Source organism: Falco cherrug, chromosome 4 (assembly GCF_023634085.1).
Source record: "Falco cherrug isolate bFalChe1 chromosome 4, bFalChe1.pri, whole genome shotgun sequence".
In the NCBI taxonomy this organism is placed as follows: Eukaryota; Metazoa; Chordata; class Aves; order Falconiformes; family Falconidae; genus Falco; species Falco cherrug.
The window spans coordinates 55,675,530-55,687,550 of record NC_073700.1 but is presented as its reverse complement, the minus strand read 5'-3'; positions in this window follow the sequence as shown (position 1 = coordinate 55,687,550).

The following is a 12,021-nucleotide window of genomic DNA, read 5'->3' as shown; positions in this document are numbered from 1 at the left end:
GTCCCAGGGGCTGGAAGCGTGAGGAGAGGCACGAGCCCATCCAGGGCCATCAGGGAGGCTGGGAAAGCTGGGCTAGGGGCTCTTGATATGGAAGACATTTGCAGGGTCTGACCCAAAACACTGCTTGGATCAGTGACTTCCCCCCAGTTTTGTTGCTGGGATCCAACCCCTATGTCCAACCTTTCCAAAATTCCTTGACTGCTTTGCAGGAGGCCTTCTGCTTGAGGGAAGCTGGTGCAAAAGAACTCTCCTGATGTCTTGCAGGGCTGCTGCAGTGCTTGCTCCCTGGTTTTCCCACTTAAGACTCCTTTGCAGCTCTGCTTCCCACCTAGGGCAGAAAAAGGGGAGCCACTTTGATCCTGGTGCCATGGCACAGAAAACCCACCGAGGCAGTGTCAGATCCTGGCGCAGGGAAAGGCTCTGCTCTGGCATGGATTTTGTTTTCCTTTTTTCTTTCTTTCTTTTTTTTTTTTTTTTCTTTCTTTTCCTGTACTCGTTGCAGTAGTAGGTATCCTGAGCTCAAAAAGCCAAAAAGCAAAGAGAAACACTTCTGCAGACCGTGTCCAAACTGAACGACACTGTTTGTCGTTTGGGGGTGGGGGTTTTTTTGTTCTGTTTGGCCTTATGGAGGGTTTTGACATGGTGGTGTTTTGTTCTGTCAGAAGGAAAACAAACCCTGAAATACCAAATTCTTTCACACAATGGACTTTCCTTTCTCTAAACATCCCTGTGAGATGGGCCTCTTGCAGCTCTCTCCTCTTCCCAGAACATGAGAACAAATACTAGGAAATCTGGAGAGATGAACTGCATGGAGCTGGCTGCAGCAGAGGAGCGCGCACCAGCCCCACGCTACTCAGCATCTCCGCTGCCAGCTAGTCCTCACCTGGAGGGGACTGGTGAGCCTCCAGCCGGTGTTGGTGATCCCTGTGCTTCTGGTAGGCTTCTGCTGTGCACTGCAGACTTCTTTTTGTGTCCCTCTGAGGCATGACAGGGGACAATTTCAGGTTCTCATCTCTTATCCTCCATCACGTACTACCCCTGTTTGTCATGTCACTTCCATGTGCAGTTCCAGACTTCACCGGTCACTTTGCCATAGTCCCAAAAGCCTCTTTGGGAAATTTCCCCCTTTGTGGCAAATTCTGGTTTTGGGGTCCTCTCTAGGCTTGTGGTCCTACAGAGGCATCAGAGAGTGTCCTGTGGAGGTGAGAGAGGTGACCAGCAGGGACAGGAGGACAGAGCAGCAGCTCTGGGGGGACCTTCAGACCCAGCACCCTGCCCTGGCCAAGAGGGTGGAGGTCCCACAAAATGTGAAGGTGATGTGTTGACAGGAAGGGGCTGGTTGCTTCCTCGTAATAATGAGGAGGGAAAGGCTATTGCATGGATTCCTTGGGAAAATAAGGCTTGTTTCATGGTTTGGGATGGTATCTTCTCTTTCTCCCTGCTCTCTTTGCCTGCCTTCCCCTTAATAAAGTTGTGCTTTGATGAAGTTTTCTATCACTGCGGGGTTTCTATCACCCAGTTTGAGACTGGGTTTCATCTTCCCTGGACTTGGAAGAGAAGGAAAAGAGGGCTTGAGGCAGCATTTAGCAACAGCCCTGGACACTGAACCAGGACCAGACATGACCTGGAGAAGGGGTTGCAGTTCCATCTTGCCTGATCCAGAAGACTTCTGCACTATGAATGACAGGAAGAAAGGATCTTGGCTTTTATTAGTATCTTTCAGGTGTTTGGCATGCTTGATGGAACAGAAATCACCATTAGCGATGATTATAAATATGTAGGCTTGATATAAGTTCGGTTCAACTGCAGTGAACTCATTCGCTTTTGTTACGCTCCTTCAATTTGGAGGAAATACACTGACACTGCTTAGCAACCTTTAATCATTTTGACAGAGAACAAAACTCTGGGAAGGCGGGTTTGTATCTGTTACCCTGCCCCAAATGGTTACTTGATCTCCCACGTAATAAGTTATCTGTCCTTGCCATTTGCTTCTAATCAGCATTATTTTCCGAATTGCAATTGAGCGTCCTGAAATCACAGAATCATAGAATATCTCAAGTTGGAAGGGACACATAAGGGTCACTGAGTTCAACTCCCTGCTCCTCACAGGACTACTGTAAATGCATATTGCTTGACTTTAACGCGGTGCTATCCCTCGTTCTGCAGTGTGGCCGTGCACCATGCTCTCTCGGGCAGATCCATGAATATCAGGCAGTAATATTTCCATCTGACCCAGGCAGGCAGTTGCTGGTTTGACTCGGCATGCTCAGCAGTGGGATGTGCTGTCCCTGCCAAAGCAGATACTGTAGGTTCTTTATTTCCTAATTGTCACTTTTTCTATGACTGCTTCAAACAGAAACAAGGAGCACGGAAAGAACAGTGGTTCCCCTGTCAGGGATGGCACGGAAAAGGCAGAAAAAAAGACTAAAGGAAGAATGTGGTGAAAGGCACCACCATATCCAGGGGCCTGACTCTGATCTCACTTGGAGCAGTGTAAACAAGCAAGTTACAAAACCTAGGAGGTCTGACTCTGGTGCTGGCACCAGAAGGACGAGGAAAACATATTTTAGAACAATTATGCTGTAGAATATACATGATATCCTCAAAGACATCTTCATCAAACAGTGCAGAGGTTTGAGTTTTAGGGCCCGATCTAAACACTAGGGCCACAAGAAATGGATCTTTAACCCAGTATAAAGCGACTCTGTTTTACGGTTTCTAAAAATTTTGTATTGTTTGAAAGATTTTCTGCCATAAGATCTCCCTGCTGGGACATCCTGCAGATAGCCCAGACTCATCTCCCCCAAGCCCTCCACCTATCTTTCTGCTCTCTGTACTCCAAATCTCTGGATGACTCCGTCATTCTTTGCAAACTGCCTTGGCTTTGCCCTTTTCTGCTGGATACTCACCCAACCTTTCCTGAGCTACTGCCATATTTCCCCCATTTTTTGTAACCACCAGCCATGGTAAAGCTCTCTGCTCGTGTTCAGGACGGGACTGCCCTTGCCTGTAATCCTTCCTATGCAACTCACTGGAAGAACACCCCACACACACTTGGACTCTTGAGCAAGTCAACTCACCCACACAAAGAAAAATGAGGCAGAGCTGGTAAGTCTGAGTGAGGTACAGGCCAGCCCCTGTGGAACAATAGGACAGGATGTGCTGGGAGATCCTGTTCCTTGGTGTTCTCCAGGTTCCCATTAGGAGACAGGCAGAGCTACCTGGCCTGTGTGGATTCAGCTAGATGTCCCTCCTGGCCACCTCTCCACTGGTCACTGGTAGAGGCTAGGAACATGGGGCTGCTGCTCCACCTCTACCCATGTCCTCCAGGGTAGACCTAGAGGCTTGGAGAAGCAACGTCATGGTTGATCTCTCTGAAGGCCAAGGACACTGAGAGTGCTGGCACCAGTTGGGTGCCCTGTCCTGCCACAGAGAGGTCTCTTGAGCACTGTCTTAAGCTAGGTATGTTTCTCCAGAGTATGGCCAGGAATTCCCTGGAACAGCGCTTTATTCAGGGGCATCATGTATCCCACAGTTCCATGAGCAAGTAGATTGTCACGCCTCATGATTTATCCTTCCTGGTTCCCATGGAGCAGTGAGAGCCACAGAAGCCCTTAGTGGTTTTGGTTCTCCTTGGCTATGGCTCATTCCTCCAGTCCTTCTTGCTCTTACACCCTGCAGGGCAAAACAGAAAAGATCCCACTACAGGAGCAACACACATGGGCCATCTCCCTTTACGCTAACCAAGCGCACACTCCATGGCTGTCCTGCAGCTACCCGGGGGAATGAGAAGATGTCTGGGAGATGCTCAGGGGTGCTACTGTACCGCTGCACAAGCTACTTCAGAAAAGGGTATAGAAAGGATTTCATGCAGCAACAGCATGGTGATTTAATCCACTTCAGCAGGCTCTTTGCCAGGCATATCCTGTCCAGCTTGTGTTGAACTGACTGGCAACAAGGCGAGCCAGTGGCAGCCCACTCCAAATGACCAAAATTCGCCTCGTTTCAGTGCTCAGTAGCTGATTCATGTTTTGCTTTTCTGTCCCACCCAGTCCAGAGTGAGTTCAGCATGTCTCCCCAGGCTTCACTTTACTGCTTTCAACGCCCTCCCTCCTCCAGAGATCTTCCCACATTCGTGGCCCAACCCTCTGCCACCAGTCCTCTCCATTCTCCTGGACTGGACACCATGCAAGGCAGGAGCCAGCAGCTTGCTGGCTTTGATTCATCATCATCTAGGAAAAATGCTGGCTGATCCTGCCGGCTATGCTTCCTCTTGCACCATCTGCCATTCATGATAGCCAGCCCCAGCACAAAGACGCGGTGTTTATCTCCACCACGCTGCCTCATGGGGAAAGGTCACTTCTGGGGTCACTGTTCCCATATGGCACTGCTGAAGATGGCATCTGGGAAGTGGAGCTGTGGAAACAGCGCTGTGCCATGCCCTGGCAATGCAATGGCATCCTGTCTCGTTGCTTTTTCTGTGGTAGGTAGGTTTTTGCTAAGGTAGTGACTCAGGAACATCAGCCTATATGCAAAGCTATGCCCTCCACAAACCTCTCCAGCATGTCCTGGTGTGCCAGGGAACGTGGCCCTGCTGGCTGCCATGGCTGACGGAAGGGACAGGCTGCCGGTGGCTATGAACACTGCAGGACATGCTCTGAATTTGGCAGAAAAAGCATGGCCATGGGATCATGGGAACAGATCTATATCCCACCAGCTCTGTACCACCAGGTAATGCTCCAGTTTGGTCTCAGTGATTTACCTCTCTATGGTGGGAGCTAAGAAACAAAACTGGAGGATTTCCCATGGGGCTCAGACTCCTGAATGATGCAAGCATATATGGCCCCTTTCCTTAAATAACTCCCGAGTGGAGCCAAATGGGTTTTCTCTCCAACAGATGGGCTGCTGACAGGTGCTGTTGGAGGCTGAGAGATGGAAAATCAAAGAAGATGCCCTGACATGGTCTGTCACTAGCTTGAAGAGAAAAAAACAGGTGAGATCCAGTTTCCTTATTCTGCCACAATATTCAGATGCTCTAGCAGTGCAATAACACAGACATTTATTAATTTTCCCTCTCTGTTCTGGTGGGTCAGGAAAGTATTGTTACCTTGTCTTAAAGGCAGGAGAGTGGAACGTGTCTTAAAGATGGGAGACTGGGATATATCCTTTGGGACAACAAGGATCTGCTTACATAGCACAGATCCCAGAAGAAGCAGGGTTGTGTCAGAATGGCATTCTGTAAAATAACAGAAAACAAAAGCTTTTCTTTCTGCCTAAATCAATAATTTCTGTGTTTCCTCTGTGGTTCACTTTTAAGGGCTTGCTGAATTCATGGAGGATGTGGTCACACTCGTTGGAAACTGCAGATGCTACAATATATGAACACAAATCTGCATTAAACTCACATTTTTGATGAGTTAAATCTCATGTGCTTTGACTCTTCTTGCAGGGTGATGGCAGGCTGGAATAGTTTTCATGCCCCTTGGAGAGCATTTGCTCAATACTTCTGATATCTCCTCCTTGATTTCTTTGACAGGATCCAGTCTTTTGTTATATACTGATGTCACTGTAGCCTAGGAGAGAAATCAACAGTCGTGAATTATGGGCTGTGCTGGTAGGACATTTCACTCTGATTTTAGTGTGAACAAATTCCAGATAATTAAAGATGAGTTCAAGCTACAACATTTCACTTCTGGCTTCTGAATTGCCCTAAGTGCTGAGGAGTGTCTGGGTTGAGTACTTTCACGTGGGTTGTTGGGAAGGTGAGATCCTTCAGCAAACATGGATCTGCACATAGGTCTCAGTTCTGAAGAAGCCTAGTAGTATAGCAATGCTGCTGTATCTCCACTTGGGAAACTTTCAGCAGACTTTGAAAAGAAGTATCTCAGAATGACTAGGCTGAAGCCGTCACGTGTTGTGTGGCCATTCTTCACCTTTAGGCATGGCATTCTCCAGCTGGTCCTTCACCTGCAGGTCATTTCCATCCTGCCTACCGCCTTCTGCTGCCGAGCACCTGAGGGATAAGGAAAGCAGCATCCTGGCCTGTGGGTATGTGTTTCTGAGATGGGAGAGGCATGAGGGCACTGACTGCCAGGACATAACATCTACCATCTCTGCAGAGCATCCTCATTTTATGTGTAGAAAAGCAACTCCGAACACTAGCTTCATAAAAACAAAAAGGGGTGGGAAGAAAGAGGCTAGAGTCTTGCTTTCTCCTTGAACAACAAAACTCTTTGACTCCAAGCAAAAGCAAACTGAAGTCACTGCATTTTGAAGTCCCTTTGGAAGAAGATGTGCACTGTTGTGGTACAACAGCGAGGGGAGGGTGTCCCCAAGCACACAGCCACCCTAGGGCACGATTCGAGGAGTAACTCAGACTTTTCCATTTGAATGCTCCATTTGTTATAAATAACCATAATTTTTAATCATAACTTACTACCCGCTGGAAGCCCCGCAGTAATGCCATTGTCATCTGTAAGCACTGGAGCCTGGGGAGAGAAAAGCGTAGGATGTGTTTAGTTATTTGATGGGCTCTTTCATGAGGGCTATGTTCAGATCTACCCATGTGCACAAAGCAGTGCAATTTGGAAAGTCTGGGCAGTCTTTGGCAAGGTCCTTTTCATACACTCCAACTACATCACCACACATTGCTCCTTAACATAGTAGTCAAGACATATGTGAATGCACTCTTGCCTACCCTTGAAGTTTATAGGTCTTGCTGTTGGTTAAAAATCTGAGAGAATTGGGCCAATATGTGGACATTGTGTCTGGAGGATGCCTCAGCTTGAGTTTTGGAGCTTTAACTTAAGATTTTTAACTCCTTGACATCGCAGGGGCAAACACTTGCTTTGCGGTCTGATGAACCCCACAGTTTCCAGCCAAGCATTTGACCTAGAGAGTCAAGCCCATTCCTGTGTACCTCACAAGGTAAAATCATCAACAACAACAAAAAGCACTGGAAACACAGCCTGATTCAATTGCCCTGTAAAATGCCACAATGGCACAATCAGATATGGAGCAGTCTTTTTACCACTTGGAAGGAACAGAGGCATGGACCTTCTTTGGATGTGAAACTAAAACACTGCTTATTTCTGGCAGAATCTAAAGAGCTTATCTTCACATTCAGGGGTTCCATGCTACCCTGTGAGGAGCTTCTCTGTTAGATCAGGCTGGGTCCATTTAGGGAGCAATGGGTTTGCATCATCCCAGGAGTGTGCCTGTAAGGAGCAAGACAGTTAAGGTGGGTGCTCATCCCAGCTATTGTCAAGAAATTGATTTTTAGTTGACAACATGAGGGGCTTTCTTTGTGATGGGTGAGGAAAAGAAGTCACCAGGAAGCTAAAACCAGAGAAGGATCAAAATGAGTATTTAAGAAAAAAAAAATAATAGAAGCATCTGGCAATATATTTTCTCTTTACATCCTTCTATGGTGTAATGGTCATTCACCACCCGAATTGTGCTGGTGGTTGTGGCTCCTCTCGGGGAGTACACATGAAGCAGTGCTGTATTGCACATGTGATGGCCTGATGAAGAACTCAGTCCCTGGGGAAGTGTCTGGTGACTGGTGGCTTTAGTGAGTCCTATAGGAAAGCCACTTGTGGTGGAGAGAAGCACTTTGGATCCCAGCTGGTTCATGTTTTACATATAAAAAATCAAATTATCATTTAGCATGCAATCAGCAGATGGAGTAAGGGTTTTTCAAACCAGAACCATAACGGGTTGTGTCAGTTACTGATCTTTAGCTCTCTTGGTCAGAGGTCCCCTGTGACTCTCCTATACTGCTCTGACACCATATGGCCTGGAGATCCCTGTGGACTTGAAATCCCCCCAGCTCCAGCCCCATGTATGGGGTGCAGGCCTGTCCCACCAGAGACTGGCTGAAAAATATTGATTTCCTTTAAGAGCTCAGGAGAGGAGGCTGATTCACAGATGCTGTTGTCTCTCTGTTCACAGAACAGTGGGAGCGAGGACAAGCTTTCCATGTAGGCATCAGCCCCAGGTGGGCTGAGCTCTGGATCCGACATCGCACCACCCATGCGTTTATTGTGGGTTTGTCTCTCCTTGGAGGCAAAGGGAATACAAAGACAACCCCTCTGCCATGCCACGGTGAAGGTTCCAGCCACAGGACAAGAACACTGAAATAATTATCTGTAACATGCAAAATCTTGGTCTTCTACACCAAACCACAATGCAGACCCCTGTGTCCTATGTCAGCCACCATGGAGCCAGCTAAAATTAAATAAGCTGCTGTCTCCACCGAGCTGAGCCATATTCATCCTGGCAGCCCCAAGGTGCCATTTGTTGCTGCTCCTTCTACAAAATGCCACATCCTCTCCAGGGGATGTTTTCAAGTCGAGGTGCCCTTTCAGACCTGAGCTTCAAGGGTAGGAACAAGCCACCTGGGATCAGAGGCAGAAGAGAAAATGACTGAGGCATGAGGTGTTCAACCTGGCGACAGTAATAACTGGCTCAGATTTGTTCGGCTCATGTATACGCACAGGTGCTGTCAGAAGCGGGATGTAGGGGCATCACCAGCTCTGAGGTGTCACTGCTTTCTGAGTGCTACACACAGGTGCAGTTACTGCCTTGCTGAGGGAGGGTATCAATCTTTCCCATGTGATTGCCTTGAGTGCTGGAGCAGCAAACCCCTTGTTCTGCAGCCCCCTGCACTGAAATCAGCAGCACCCAGGGGTAAGTCCAAAGAAACGGCTCCTTGGAGGACAACCCACATGCACCTACTTGAGGGGCACAGAGTTCTCTCCATGAGTGTCACAGCCACTTTGCAATTTGGGAAGAGGTCAAAAGCCCCTCCATGGCACACACCTGAAGGGGCACTTCATCTTCTCTGCCTGAAGGAATTTGTCCTAACTAAAGCGTTTCACTTGATGATCCTTATGGGTCCTTTCCAATTTGAGATATTCTATGATTAAGGAGAAGTCAAAACTGAATCACTGCGAAGTGCCAGAGACAAGAGTCATTAATACTGGAATGCAAGTTTTAAATAATTTTTAATATGCTCTGTAAAGCATCTATAAAAGGCCCTTAATCAATATGCGTTTCAATTCCTTGCATTAGGGTTTGCAGAATTTAAATTCACAGCCGTGGAAGGGTCGGGAAACCAACCTGAATTTCTATCAAGAGGTCTTGCACAGCCAAACCTGGGAGACAGCCTGGATCCAAGTCATCAGGTGGGTGTCACCAAATGGATCAGACCTTTTTGGTGGCCTGTGCCACAATGAACTGGTGGTCCCAGTCCCCGGAGAATGGGTGTTGGGGCACATCATTGACATGGGGGCAAGTTTTGGAGTCCCTGTCGGTGGCAGCAACCAAGATTTTTGCTTGGCCATCTCTACCAGTACCAAATATTCACAGGCACTCTTGGCAATTTAAGCATTAACTGACCATCCCCTGGTGTGAAGAGCGGAGGGGATAAGGATGGACTGAGCTGTAGATGTTAGCTTTCAGGGCTGCAGGTGCTCATGCTTGGGGACTCCAGACCTTCGTGTGCAGCATTCACATGCCCTCATGGCATACACCATAGATTCGATAACTCTCTCCCTGTGTCAGTATGGGGCTAGTTTTGTGGCCAGTGCACAGCAAAGCAAGCTGGCGCTCCTGTCTCCTGCTGCCGGCAGCGAGAGGAGGAGAGCCATCACCTCACAGCAGGAGCACGGAGAGGCACGAGCTTTCCCAAGGCAAGGTGGGACAAGGGGACCTGTCCGAGAAGGCACTTGTAGGAGTGTGCAGGGGGCTAGGTGGTTTGAAGTGAAGCCTGTGCTTAAGCATGTGGCTGGATCAGGGCCAGAGGTACAGTAAAGAAATTTCCAGCAAGAAGAAACCTCTAGGAAGAACCAAACCCTAGAGGAAGTTCAGGGTGAGGTTTGCGCTTCCTATTTCAGTCTAAAAAAAGCTCTGTCCCAGGAGGGGGTGAGTTTCAGTAACATCTAGTTTGTCTGCCCCCCCACCAGTCAGTCCAATTCTTTGTATCCAGGATAGGGGTGATGAAGGTAAAGCACATGGAAGCTCCACAACGCAGATGCACCCCCAGAGCATCCTTCCCTGCAGCCAGCACCCTGGGGTCCAGGCGCAGAGCAGCAGCATCACACTTTGGTTCGTAGGTGGAGGGATGCACTGAAAGGGGCAGAGATGGTTGTTGCAGCTAACTTTATGCCCAGAGATGAAAAGAGGGCCTGGGGACAGATTTATCCCATGGCTGTTTGCATGCTCTGTGCCATGGGTTTGCATGCGGCCAGCTATTTCTCTCCCTAGACAGCCCCCAAACACAGCTCGGGGGTAACCAGAAGCTGGGGGCTGCTACCCTAGGAGCAGGCTGGATGCAGCCACCCCGTTTTAAAGGCTAAAAACCCACAGCCCTATAGAGGAAAGCCAGGTCAAGTAATTTACATGCCTGCCTTAGGCCCTGCTTAGTTTACCGCCAGCCAAAAAATCCCCGGGTGCTGGGAAATCATCTTGAACCGCGTATGCACATCGCTGCGGCTCAGCTTGTGTTGGGAGGGATGCATCCGTCTGATTTTGCTAACTGGATGTTTGAAAGGAGCTGGGGAAAAGCAGGCGGCCTTTTGGAGAGGGGAAGAAAGAAAGGAAAAAAAAAATAAAACAGAAAGAAACCAAAAGCGGGGGCGGGCGGGAAGGAAAAGGGAGGATTTTGTCCCGAGGAAAGGCAGCCCAGAGGCGTCAGGCCCGTCCCCGCCGTGGCGCCGCATGGCGAAGGCCCCTCTCGCTGGGGCTGGGCGCCCCTCGGCTGCGCACGGCGCCCCGGCGCGGCCACCGGCGCAGCCCCCCGCGCAGCGGGCCGGCCGGGGGGAGGCAGCGGGCCGGCCGGGGGGAGGCAGCGGGCCGGCCGGGGGGAGGCAGCGGGCCGGCCGGGGGGAGCGGGGCCCGCGGCGGGGCGGGCGGCGCGGCGGGGCGAGGGCCCGCCTGCCATCTAGCGGCACCGGCCGCGCCGCCTGCCACCCACGCAGCCCCGGCGCGGAAAAACACCCCAAAGCAAAGCCCGGGCCCTGCCGACACCCCCCCGCCCCCGCCTCCATCCCTGTGCACGCAGGGGGATCGGTTTCTGTTCTGGAGGGGGGGGTGGTGGGGTGTCGGAGGGGTTTCTGCTAGCGGGGTCTTGTGCCTCTGCCAGGAAAATGCACCGAGACGTAAGTGCGGTGGAGCAGAAATGTATTTGCGAGCTGACGAGCCAGGCTGAAGCAAGGAGCCATGTACTCCTGCCTGTGTGTAATTTCCTTCACGCCCCCTCCTTACACCTCCTTTCCCCCTCCTTTTATGCCTCCTCTCCCCCACACACACACACTTACACCTTTCCCCCTTCTCTTATACCCCTTTCCCCCCTCCATTTATACCTGCCTTCCCCCTTCTTTTCTACCCCCTTTCCCCTCCTTTTATGCCTTCTCCCCTCCCCCCCCCCCCCCCCCCCCCCCCATCCTTACACCTCCTTTCCCCCTCCTTACACCTCTGTGGAGGATTTTTTCCTCCTTTCCCTCCCTCCAAAGAAACCCCCTGTGGCCACAGCCGGGCTTTCCCCTCCTCTCCATCCCTTCCCATCTTCTCCAGCCTTCCCCCTGCCTCCCATTTTGTGGCCTCACAGCTCCCACCCTGCTGTGGCCCCGATGGGGACTCAGAGCAGGGGAGCAGGGGGGACAATGCCACGTTTATGTTCTCCTTCGGTGACCTCGTATCTCCTTAACACCCCTCGGACCTTTCAGGGGTGCTGACACCCCTCTGTTTCTGCACCCGAAGGTCTGCAAGCTGAAGAGGGCGTGTGCCTGAGCCCCCTCTTCCTCTGCCTCTTCCTGCAAATTCCTTCAGGCAATAAATCTCCACACACACACACATACATTGTGCTGGGGCTGTCCTGTGCCACGGGGGTGACATGTCCCATTTCATCCCCACGGCATAACCTCATGCCCAGGGAAGGAAAGGCTCTTCAAAGGCCACCCCAGAAGAGATGGAGCAATGTGCTCCCTATGATCCTGTCCTGCCCCACAGCCCCGTGGG